Raw genomic sequence first — 9,983 nt, forward strand, 5'->3', positions numbered from 1 at the left:
AGGACAGGCGCCGACAGGAAGGAGAGAGAACCACGCACAAGAGCAGAGGCACTCACGGTCCGGTGAGTGACAGTTCCTCAAAGAATTCCTGAACAATGTGTGTGCATTATCCTTCTGAAAGAGGCCACTGTCATCAAGGAACACTGTTGCCATAAAGTGGTGTACTTGGTCTGCAACAATGTTTAGGAAGGTGGTACATGTCAATGTAACATCCACTTGAGTACCAGGACCCAAGGTTTCCCAGCAGAACATTGCCCAGACCATCACACTGCCTCTGTCTGCTTTCCTTTCTCACTTCTGCCCATAGTGCATCCTGGTTCCATATTTTCCCCCAGGTAAATGATGCACAAGGAAACATGATTCATAAGACCAGGCCACCTTCTTCGATGCACTGTGTGTTCTGACGCCATTCTATCATAAAGAAGGGAAAGATCTATTCCATTCTAGGGGTAGAACTATCCTCAATAGTATACAGTGGCGCACGCAGGGGGGGGTTTCTGGGTCTCCGGAAACCCCCCACTTCGCTAACTAAGTGCCCACCATAGCGGCACTGTACTATACAGCAGCCGCGGCGCTGTCAAAGAAGTGTCCGCGGCGGTGCTGTATTACAGCACCGCCGCGGGCACTTCTTTGACAGCGCCGCGGCTGCTGTATAGTACAGTGCTGCCGAAACGCAAGCAGCTCTCTCTCGAGTGATTTGGGGTTTTTTTGGGTCAGGGGGGAAACTCCCCCTGACAATCCTGCGTGCGCCCCTGGTATATATACCTTGCAAAATAAATAAAAGGTATAATGTGAGGGGGTGCTCTTCCAACTAAATAGACATGATAGAAAAACACAAGTGGTGACAGATGTCACCTAAAAGAGGTTAGTTTTCGAGGCACTTCAGTCCAAGGTATAAAAACAAAAGTTTATTCAGTCATTTTAATACCTGGTTAATTAAAATCAAATAACCAGGTATCAAGAATCAGCGAATTTATTAAAAGTACAGATAGTGACAATGGTGTGAATAATGAGTGATAAATAGTTAAAAATTTACCCTTCAGGGAAGCCGGTCACAATAATATGTATTGGTAATATTACTTATATGTAGAAGTAATTATACATCATACACTCGTTGGTATTAGTTCTGTGATACAAATAGTAAATTGTGGTCTAAACAAGACTAATTACCAAACATTAATTGTATCTCCTCATAACTTATATCTAATGTGTCCACTCCAAAGTATAAGAGACATGTTCAATGGTATCAGATATATCCACAGCAGCCATTGTTCTATAAGTTGTAGAATATCGCTATTATAGGAGTTGGCTGGAGAATGTTGACCTAGACAGGGGTGTTTATCAGTCAGGATCTTGTAAAAATCTATTTGTATTAAACACTTTTTAGTCAGTTAGATGATTAATCAATTAATCATCAATATTGCCAACAAATAAGCTAGGTGTCAGAATATAGATATTATAGGGATGTGGTTAAAGAACAATTTATTAACCTAATTCTTCAGAAATAGGAATCCCTTTATATTAGTCACATGCTAGCGATATGAAGGATTAATTCCAAGTGCATAAAGTGTATTGTATCCCCAAAATTACCAGCTAATATGCCTATTATCATGGGGAAATGAAGTCCCCTTATGATTATACAATGTCTCTTGTGTTTATTGCTAATTATGATTGGATATCAATGGCCTGCTAATTAATTATGGGTAACACATATGGTATACTCGGAGTTATCGGCAAGAAGGGAAAGGAGAACCTATAAATAAATGATGATGATGATGATGATGATGATGATGATGATGACGACGACCTAGTCTCACAAAGAGAAAATTCCCTTGTTGTAATGTCAGGCTGGTTCTATTGATAGCCATCTGTCATATGACAGTATCCATATCCTACTGCTTGCCCTCAAAAACCACTATCTGTAGTTCCAATAATGTGGAGCTGATAACATAGACTGCTGATAGAAATTAAGTCAGTTATATACAAGTGTTAGTCATTTATTTACCCAGATGGTATGAGGTGTGACTTCACAGTCACTTGTAAAGAACCTGAGGATTAATACCTGATGCCTCTGACAGTGTTGTGGAGCACCTTAATGTATACTTTATTGTACACTCTTAAGACATAAAAGAATTATGACTGGGTGTGACATGGGCTTGGAAATAGAAGCTAGCAAAATGCATCCTGATGGACTGGTCTAGAGGCTTGTGTTGTAATGTGTAGCTATGATGCCATTTACAGTGAGAGATTCTGATAATTATGGGTATAAAATGCCATTTAAATAATTAAACTCGTTGTTTCTTTGGGTGAGAAAAATCGAAGAAAAAATGACAAAGTCCTGCATGATGAAATGCATAGGGGAGTGTAGCCTCGCATAGCACTTCATCTAATCCGCATCAAAGTTCGGATGAAATAGGAGTTCTGTTTGCTCCTTATCCTTTGTGGCAAACTGGAGTGTTTTTTATTCGCATTCACTTGTACATGACCTTTTTGAGCTTTATATTTTATGTTTGCTTTCAATTAATGAGTGAAGTTATTTAGTGAATTTGGAATAATATAAATATTTTGCAATAAAAGTATTTGATTGCGCTATAGAGCACCCCTTCTCTTTTGGCTCCAATCGGCAGACTTTCGATATAAACATGATTTCAACTGCCATCAAACAAAAATGTGAAAATAATAAATACCTAGCCCCTATTCAGGGAACCACCCCACATTTTCCACTTGTAAGCCACAAACTACAAGCTATGAACAAGTTGGATGTATGAATGCAGAGATGTGTATGTATATACTATATATCAATTCTCCTCTTTGAAGCTACAAGCTACAGACTTATGTTTGTATAATATGAACAAGTTGGATTTTTTAAAGCAGAATTGTGTTTAATGATATAGTTTGTTGATGTTTTTATTCCAGTTGGCTCAATTTACTTTTGCATTATGAATCTTCTAATGATTTGATTGGCTGCAGTGGTCTCTGAATATATAGAGCTCTGTGTGCTAAAAAGACATAAGGGATTTGCTAAAGTATATTGCTGCTCGTACCGGCTCTATGCAGATCTTACTAAATCAAAAGTGCCTACATAGAACTCGGTCCTGGGAGTAAGGGGAAACATATTACAGAACAAACAGGAGGAGTTAATTTGTGTGTATAATAACATGAACAAAGTAAATTCTTGATTTGCAGAACAGATGCCAACGAGTTTATTGAATGTCAGAAAGATCTAAACAAATGGTCTTGGAGAAATAATATTAGGAAACAAGCCATCCCATACACCAGTGGTTCCCAAACTGTGTGCCACGGCTCCCTGGGGTGCCACGGCGATCTCACAGGGGTGCTGCGGCCAGGGCCGGTGGTAAGCAAGCGGGGGACTACTTGGTAATTATTTTGGCTTAGGGGTGCCTTGAAAAAATCATTGAGACCCTAGGGGTGCCTCGAACTGAGAAAGTTTGGGATCCACTGCCATACACTATTTCTGTCCTAGATAAATATCTCTTTGATCTGGCCATGGAATATCATACTTGCCTACCTTTTGGTCCTTACCTCTAGAAGGGGCAAAGGCAGGGTTCTTGCACAGTCTTGGCTTGTATCATCACAGTCCTCCCCGGCTGTTCAATAACACAATATGCATCAATGCTCAACAGGGGAGGTGGGACATGATGACACAATATGCATAATCAGGTTCTACCTACCACTACGAAATGACGTGAATCATGACCCAGTAGAGAGAAAGCGGGGCCAGTTGACGCGAATCACGTCACCAATGCCCTGCATACTACACAAGAAAGCGGGATCCGGGAGGCTGGTAACTAGTGTGTGTAACTAGAAATGACTGGGCTTCGTAGTAAAATTGTGATGGGAGATAGGAGTACTCTTGTTTAATTTAGAAAACAGAAGCTTTTCTGCTTGCTAAATTTAGGCACATTAAAATACATTTGGAAATATGAGGCCCTGTATTCAGCAGGACTATAATTAATATACACAATAGGTTAATAATGAAAACATTTCAACACAACGATATGTTGTTCAATTGAGATCAGTCCTTTTGTGTCACTGGACTTACTGACAGGAAAGTAAAATAAAAGATCATCTTTAGGTGTATTTTGCCTTTGCACTGTAAGCTGGGTGGTAGAGCAATAGAACACATGTTCGCTCTCTTGCTGTTTCTAACCCTCAATCTCAGCCGCAGGAAGGATGATACATTATTGACTCTCATTTGGAATGCTCTATTTTTGCAACACCAAGAATAAACTTTTATTTAGGCTGGTCTGATGCCAGGAGCCTTCAGTACATTCTTTCTGTTGCAAAGAAATTGCTAATCATATGTTTTCCCTTTCCCATTTTGAAGTGGCAGGAACTTTATGGAAACCAAAACCAATTCCTTTTACAAAATTGATATGTTTTCTTGCCAGCCTATAAGAATGTACATGTAGGCAAGCTTGATTATTTACTACAGGAATACATATGTATTTTCTTTTTTAAATCAGGTAGATTTTTATAACATTTTCCAAAGACAAACAGATAATTAAATGGAAAAAAACAGAACATACAGTCCTAGTACTTATGCTGTAGTCTAAAACCCTTTAAACTAAGCTGAGACATATATAAATTTGGCAACAGATATTAATCACAAAACAACCAGTTAAATTGTATATTGTAAGTGTAACAAAATCAAGAGTTCTCTCCAATAAGGAAAAATATAATGGTGTCTAGTAAGTCGAGGCTCCTCAGATCATGAAATTTAAAAAAAAAAAAAAAAGTCTTGTGCAAAATAAGAATATATGCTTGTGCACCAAGAAGGGCGATCAGAGATGTCCCCCAATCCAGCAAAATATCATCATTTATATAGCGCCAGCAAATTCCGTAGCTCTTTACAATTGGGAACAAACAGTAATAAAAGAATACTGGGTAATACAGACAGGATGGTAAGAAGGCCCTGCTCGCAACCTTACAATCTATGGGACAATGGGAGTTTGATACACAAGGGTATATGCTACATCATATTGTATATTTTTCCAGCTAGAATGCAAAGGTATAAAGTATTTAGTGGTCTGTGTGATCAGTCATGCAGCAATGTTTGTCAGAGGGTTGTTGTCTTGTGTTAGCTATGTAGAGGGTGGTAATAGGGTAACCTAGAGAGATTAAGAGGGTGGTAGAGGAATATTATAAGCTTATTTGAAGAGGTTGGTTTTCAGAGAACGCTTGAAGGTTTGAAGACTAGAGGAAAGTCTTGTGGTGCTAGGGAGGGATTTCCATACAGTGGGTGCAGCCCGAAAAAAAGTCCTGTAACCGGGAATTGGAGGATGCGAGGAGAGTGTAAGACATACAGTTAGAACCCAGGCAACCAAGTCTTCTGAGCATGCTCTATATCTGGAGCTATACCATCTGGACCAAATTTGATGGTTTTTGGAGTTGGCATTTCATGAGGTATACATATATCTTTCATGTTGCACCGTGTCATTGACTAGCGCCCTACATTGATGGAAATCAGGTCGGTCAGGAGCAGGCCAGCCCCGGGCTATTATAACCTTTGCTAAAGCTGTAAGATTAAGTTTATATTAATACACAAATTTATCAGTGATATCTTTCGAGAGAAACCATACAGCCACCACCTGACAGCCAAAAGCGAGGCAGCCGGTACAGTATGAAGGACACAGTCCTAGACAGCAGACCAGAAATAGTGGGCCACGTGACACTCCCACAAAATATGCCAAAAGCCACTCGCACCGGAGACACATTTTGCTCTTCTCGCAAGTCCCGCTGGTGAATAATAGACAGCATGTAAAATTAAAAGATGGGTTTGCTGATATCGGAGGCACAAAGTGGCGTCTCCAAGGCTTTTAAGCATTTGGGCCTAGTCCTCATCTGTGAGAGGACCCATGTCCACTTACCATTTTGACCGGAGGATACTTAAGCTATGAGGGGCCAATTCAGATTTAAGGGTAGCATAAGATACAGAAATAGTTTTGCAAGTGCCCCATGTAGACAACAGGTGTTTGATCAGAGAGGACTGAATTAACAGGGAGGGGTACATTTTTTAGTAAGAGCTTGTCGGCGTTGGATGGAGCAGTAAAAAAATGTAGTTAGGGATCCCAAGTTCCTATGATAGCTGAACAAAGGACTTGAAACACCTGTTTTGACATAGTAGGCCAAGAGCAATAATCTCAACCTCTGTGAGCCGTGACAGGGTCGAAATTTATGGAGACAAATTTGGCAGAAGAATGGGAAATCCATACACCCAGATATTTGAAACGCAGTGTCCACTGTAGGTAGGGGTAGAGAGACATCACAGAGGGGACAATGGCATGTAAAGGAAAAATAGTAGATTTCTCTCAATTAATCAACAGACCCGAGAACCGGACAGAATCAGTGTTAGACGAAAACAGTAGCATGTCTTCTGCATAGATGGGGAGACCAATAACATGTGGATGAGTCCGAATTAAATAGGTTAGGCATTCTATAGCCAAGGCAAACAGTGCAGAGAACAAGGGGCAGACCTGTCTGGTAACGTGACCCAAATCAAACAGAGAAGTGGTATGTCCATTGGACACAATCTCGCTGCAGGAGCGGAATACAGTAACTTGACCCATTTAATAAAACCATTTCCTATCTAAAATCGGGACAGCACCTCCCATAAGTAGTCCCACTCCACTGAGTCAAAGACCTTGGCAGCATCAAGAGACACCACTGCAGCACCTGATTCAGTGTCATGCGGCAACTTGATGTGAGTGTAGAGATTGGAGGTAGTCAACTTATCAGGCAGGGTGCACCAGTTGGGAAATCACAGAGTTAAACCAGATGAAAAGGATCTTGCCCAGTATCCTCATATCTGTGCACAAGAGGGAGATAGGGCAATATGATTCTGAATACAGGGGGTCTTTCCTAGGTTTGGCCAACACATTGATCAGGGCCTCCGACATGGAAGGGGGGTAAGGGGCCTAATTCTAACAATGGGACAAAGAAATCCTGAATTTTTTTATACAATTCTATAGGGATGCCATACTCCCTGAGCCTTGTTATTGGGAAAGGAAGCTATGACCAAATGAATCTTCTCAACAGTAAGAGGCGCATTCAAATGGGAAAGTCTGAGCAGCCTAATTGTACGAAGTGAGATCCAAGTAGCGAGATGAATAGATTTATAAGACACCTTGGTAGCGTAGAACTCTTTATAGTAAAGAAAAAAAGTTTTTCTCGGTTGGTATGGTCCTACCAGCTAACTCATCCATGGCCAGATAAGCCAATTAGCTCCCATATCTGTTGAGAGTAGTGTAGATGTTTAGAGAAAAAGAGGCAGCATCTATATTTATCAAAAAAGTGGTCCTTCCACCCACACTGCATACGCAACTACAAAGGTCGTCCTTTCTAATGTGTGACCTAAGATAGAATCAATCTAAATCCTGGCATCTTTGTTTCAGATCAAACTCTGTCTCCTGTGGATAACATTATGGAAGTCCCCTAGGCGGGCAGGATATAAGCTGCAAGGATCACAAGAGGGGAAAAATTAACAATTGCCCTAATGAATACAAATAGCCCATATATATTAGGGATGTGCACCGGCCACTTTTGGTGTCTCGTGTTTTGTGTTTTGTTTTCGGATTTGCTTGAGGTTTTGGGTTCGGATTTGTTTCGCAAAACACCTGACGAAAGGTTTTGGTTCGGATTTAAGGTTTTGGATTCGGATTTATTTTGAAAAAAACATAAAAAGTGCTAAAAACCAGTTTTGTGTTTTTTTTTTCACTCCTACGCTATTATTAACCTCAATAACATTCAATAACAATAATTTCCACTAATTTCCAGTCTATTCTGAACACCTCACACCTCACAATATTGTTTTTAGGCCAAAAGGTTGCACCGAGGTAGCTTGAGCACATAATGCCAAAAAAAGAGGTACAAGATGGAATTGTTCTGGGCCCTCCCTCCCACCCCTCGCGAGATTAGACGCGAGACTTGGACGACAGAGCCTCGTTTTCAATTTTTTGCCCGCCGGAAATATCCGAACAGTGCTCGGATCGCGTTCGGATCCGCACTGTTCGGGTGGGCTCGGATTAGCGGAATCCGAGCCCGCTCATCTCTAATATATATCAATCTGAATATGTTCCTGTGAAACATTTAATTGTTTCCTGACTAAAATAGAGACAGCCTGTGAATTTGGAGAATGAACTAGATGACATGTTCATCTCATCTTTTACAAATAACTGAAGTTTATTCATGTTTTTTAATTATAAAACAATAGTTGGCAGAGTTCACATACACCATGACCAATGGTTATAAATCCTGCCTGCAGTATATACATACTTTTACAGTCCTTGGGCACAATAAAATGTGTCATACACTTTAAAAGACACCACTGTATCACTTTTATTAGTTTGTACCAGATAAGACTTATATGTAAGGCTGCCTGTATTGTAACTAGTAATGATTCCCAATAAGGGTTGTGAGATTTTTATGATGCATGCTATCGTTCTCTGAGTATAATCAATGTTAGGAGCAGTACTAACTGATCCAATATGAGTGTAGTTCTACCGAATTCTAATACAGTAGTGTTATAGTAGTTGTACCAACAGACTAGTTTTGAGATGTAGCAATAGTCAGGGCACTAGACCGCACAGTTAACTTTCACATGTAGCAAGTGGGACCCCTGCTGCCCACATTAGAAGACTACATGTTACTGTATCGTTATTATAATGTATAGCTCTGCTGACTTAGTGATATTAAAATCGTCAGCTTTATCAAAACGTTAAAAAGTCTCAATATGTGTTCTGGTTACAATAGCAAATACGATTTAGTAAATGTAGACAAATTAACACTAAACGGTAGACTAAATCTAGGAATATCTAGGAATCATGGAATATAGAGAAACTTATATTAGTTTTAATGTTTATTAACAGCTGCGAGCGCTTTTTCTGCTTTTACTAGTGAGCACAATACATCTTTAAATACATATATTAAAGAAAATATTTTATATATGTGGGAAGAGAGTGAAAAAAAAATGTCCTTCGGACCGGAATCGAACCAGTGACCTAAGGATGACAGCCGTGTATATCCACTACAGTCCTCCGCTCTACCAACTGAGCTACCGAAGGAGCTACTCTAGTGGCGGCTGCTGTGGGAAATATGAGCATCAGGAATACGGATGTCACCGTGTAGATAGTATCTAGTTTCCTGTAATAGCAAAACGCAATCCCAGTTCTCTAACAGCGTGGTGGGGAAACCTGCACTCACTGATCTCTGTATAAATACACTGAAAGCTACATGTTAACAGACATCCCGGCCATCTCTGCAGAGAAGGGAGCCGTCGTGCAGTCAGAAGCTGTGAGCAAAGGATATAGCGACACGTCTCATTGAGAGCTGGAGTTACTTATAACTTTATGTTTATAAGAAAAATAATATCCCATATGATTCTGTAGTTTATTCCCGCTGTGTCTATACTCCAGGATACGTTTTGCTGTTATACATATTGCTGATTTTCTTAATGCTTAAATCAAATGTTACGTTGTATATTTAAATTATGTGATTTTTTTACTTTTCTGCATGTAAATAAATATAGCTATATTATTGTAACACACGCTGTGCATATTTATGATTGTTTTGTAGGCAAAAAAAGGCTTGCTACAAAAAACAAGGTTGCCAAAATGTATTTAGCCGAGTATTTGTAATAAAACAGATAGAGCACATGTAATGACTTGTTGGTTCTCACGTTTGGCTTTTGTAATACTGATATGCGGCTATAGAAAGCAGTATTGTAGGGACATCTAGTGGCAGAACCACCACACTGCGACATACATCCTGGCATGTAGGAGACCTTAGAGGTATAATTACTAAACTGCTGTTTTGAAAAAGTGGAAATGTTGCCTATAGCAACCAATCAGATTCTAGTTATCATTTACTTATTACATTCTACAAAATGACAGCTAGAATCTGATTGGTTGCTATAGGCTTTTCAAACACGCAGTTTAGTAAATATAGCCCCAGGTTGCAAATGC

General features: G+C 39.8%; 1 non-coding gene across 1 annotated transcript; it reads right to left on the reverse strand.

The window, feature by feature from the left end:
• Positions 1–8,992: 8,992 nt before the first annotated feature.
• On the reverse strand, positions 8,993–9,083 carry TRNAY-GUA (transfer RNA tyrosine (anticodon GUA)). The gene is given in 2 exon segments: positions 8,993–9,028; positions 9,047–9,083. It is a non-coding gene; the product is annotated as a tRNA-Tyr (tRNA).
• Positions 9,084–9,983: the final 900 nt, after the last annotated feature.

This window comes from Mixophyes fleayi, chromosome 1, assembly GCF_038048845.1.
Source record: "Mixophyes fleayi isolate aMixFle1 chromosome 1, aMixFle1.hap1, whole genome shotgun sequence".
NCBI classification, from domain to species: Eukaryota; Metazoa; Chordata; class Amphibia; order Anura; family Limnodynastidae; genus Mixophyes; species Mixophyes fleayi.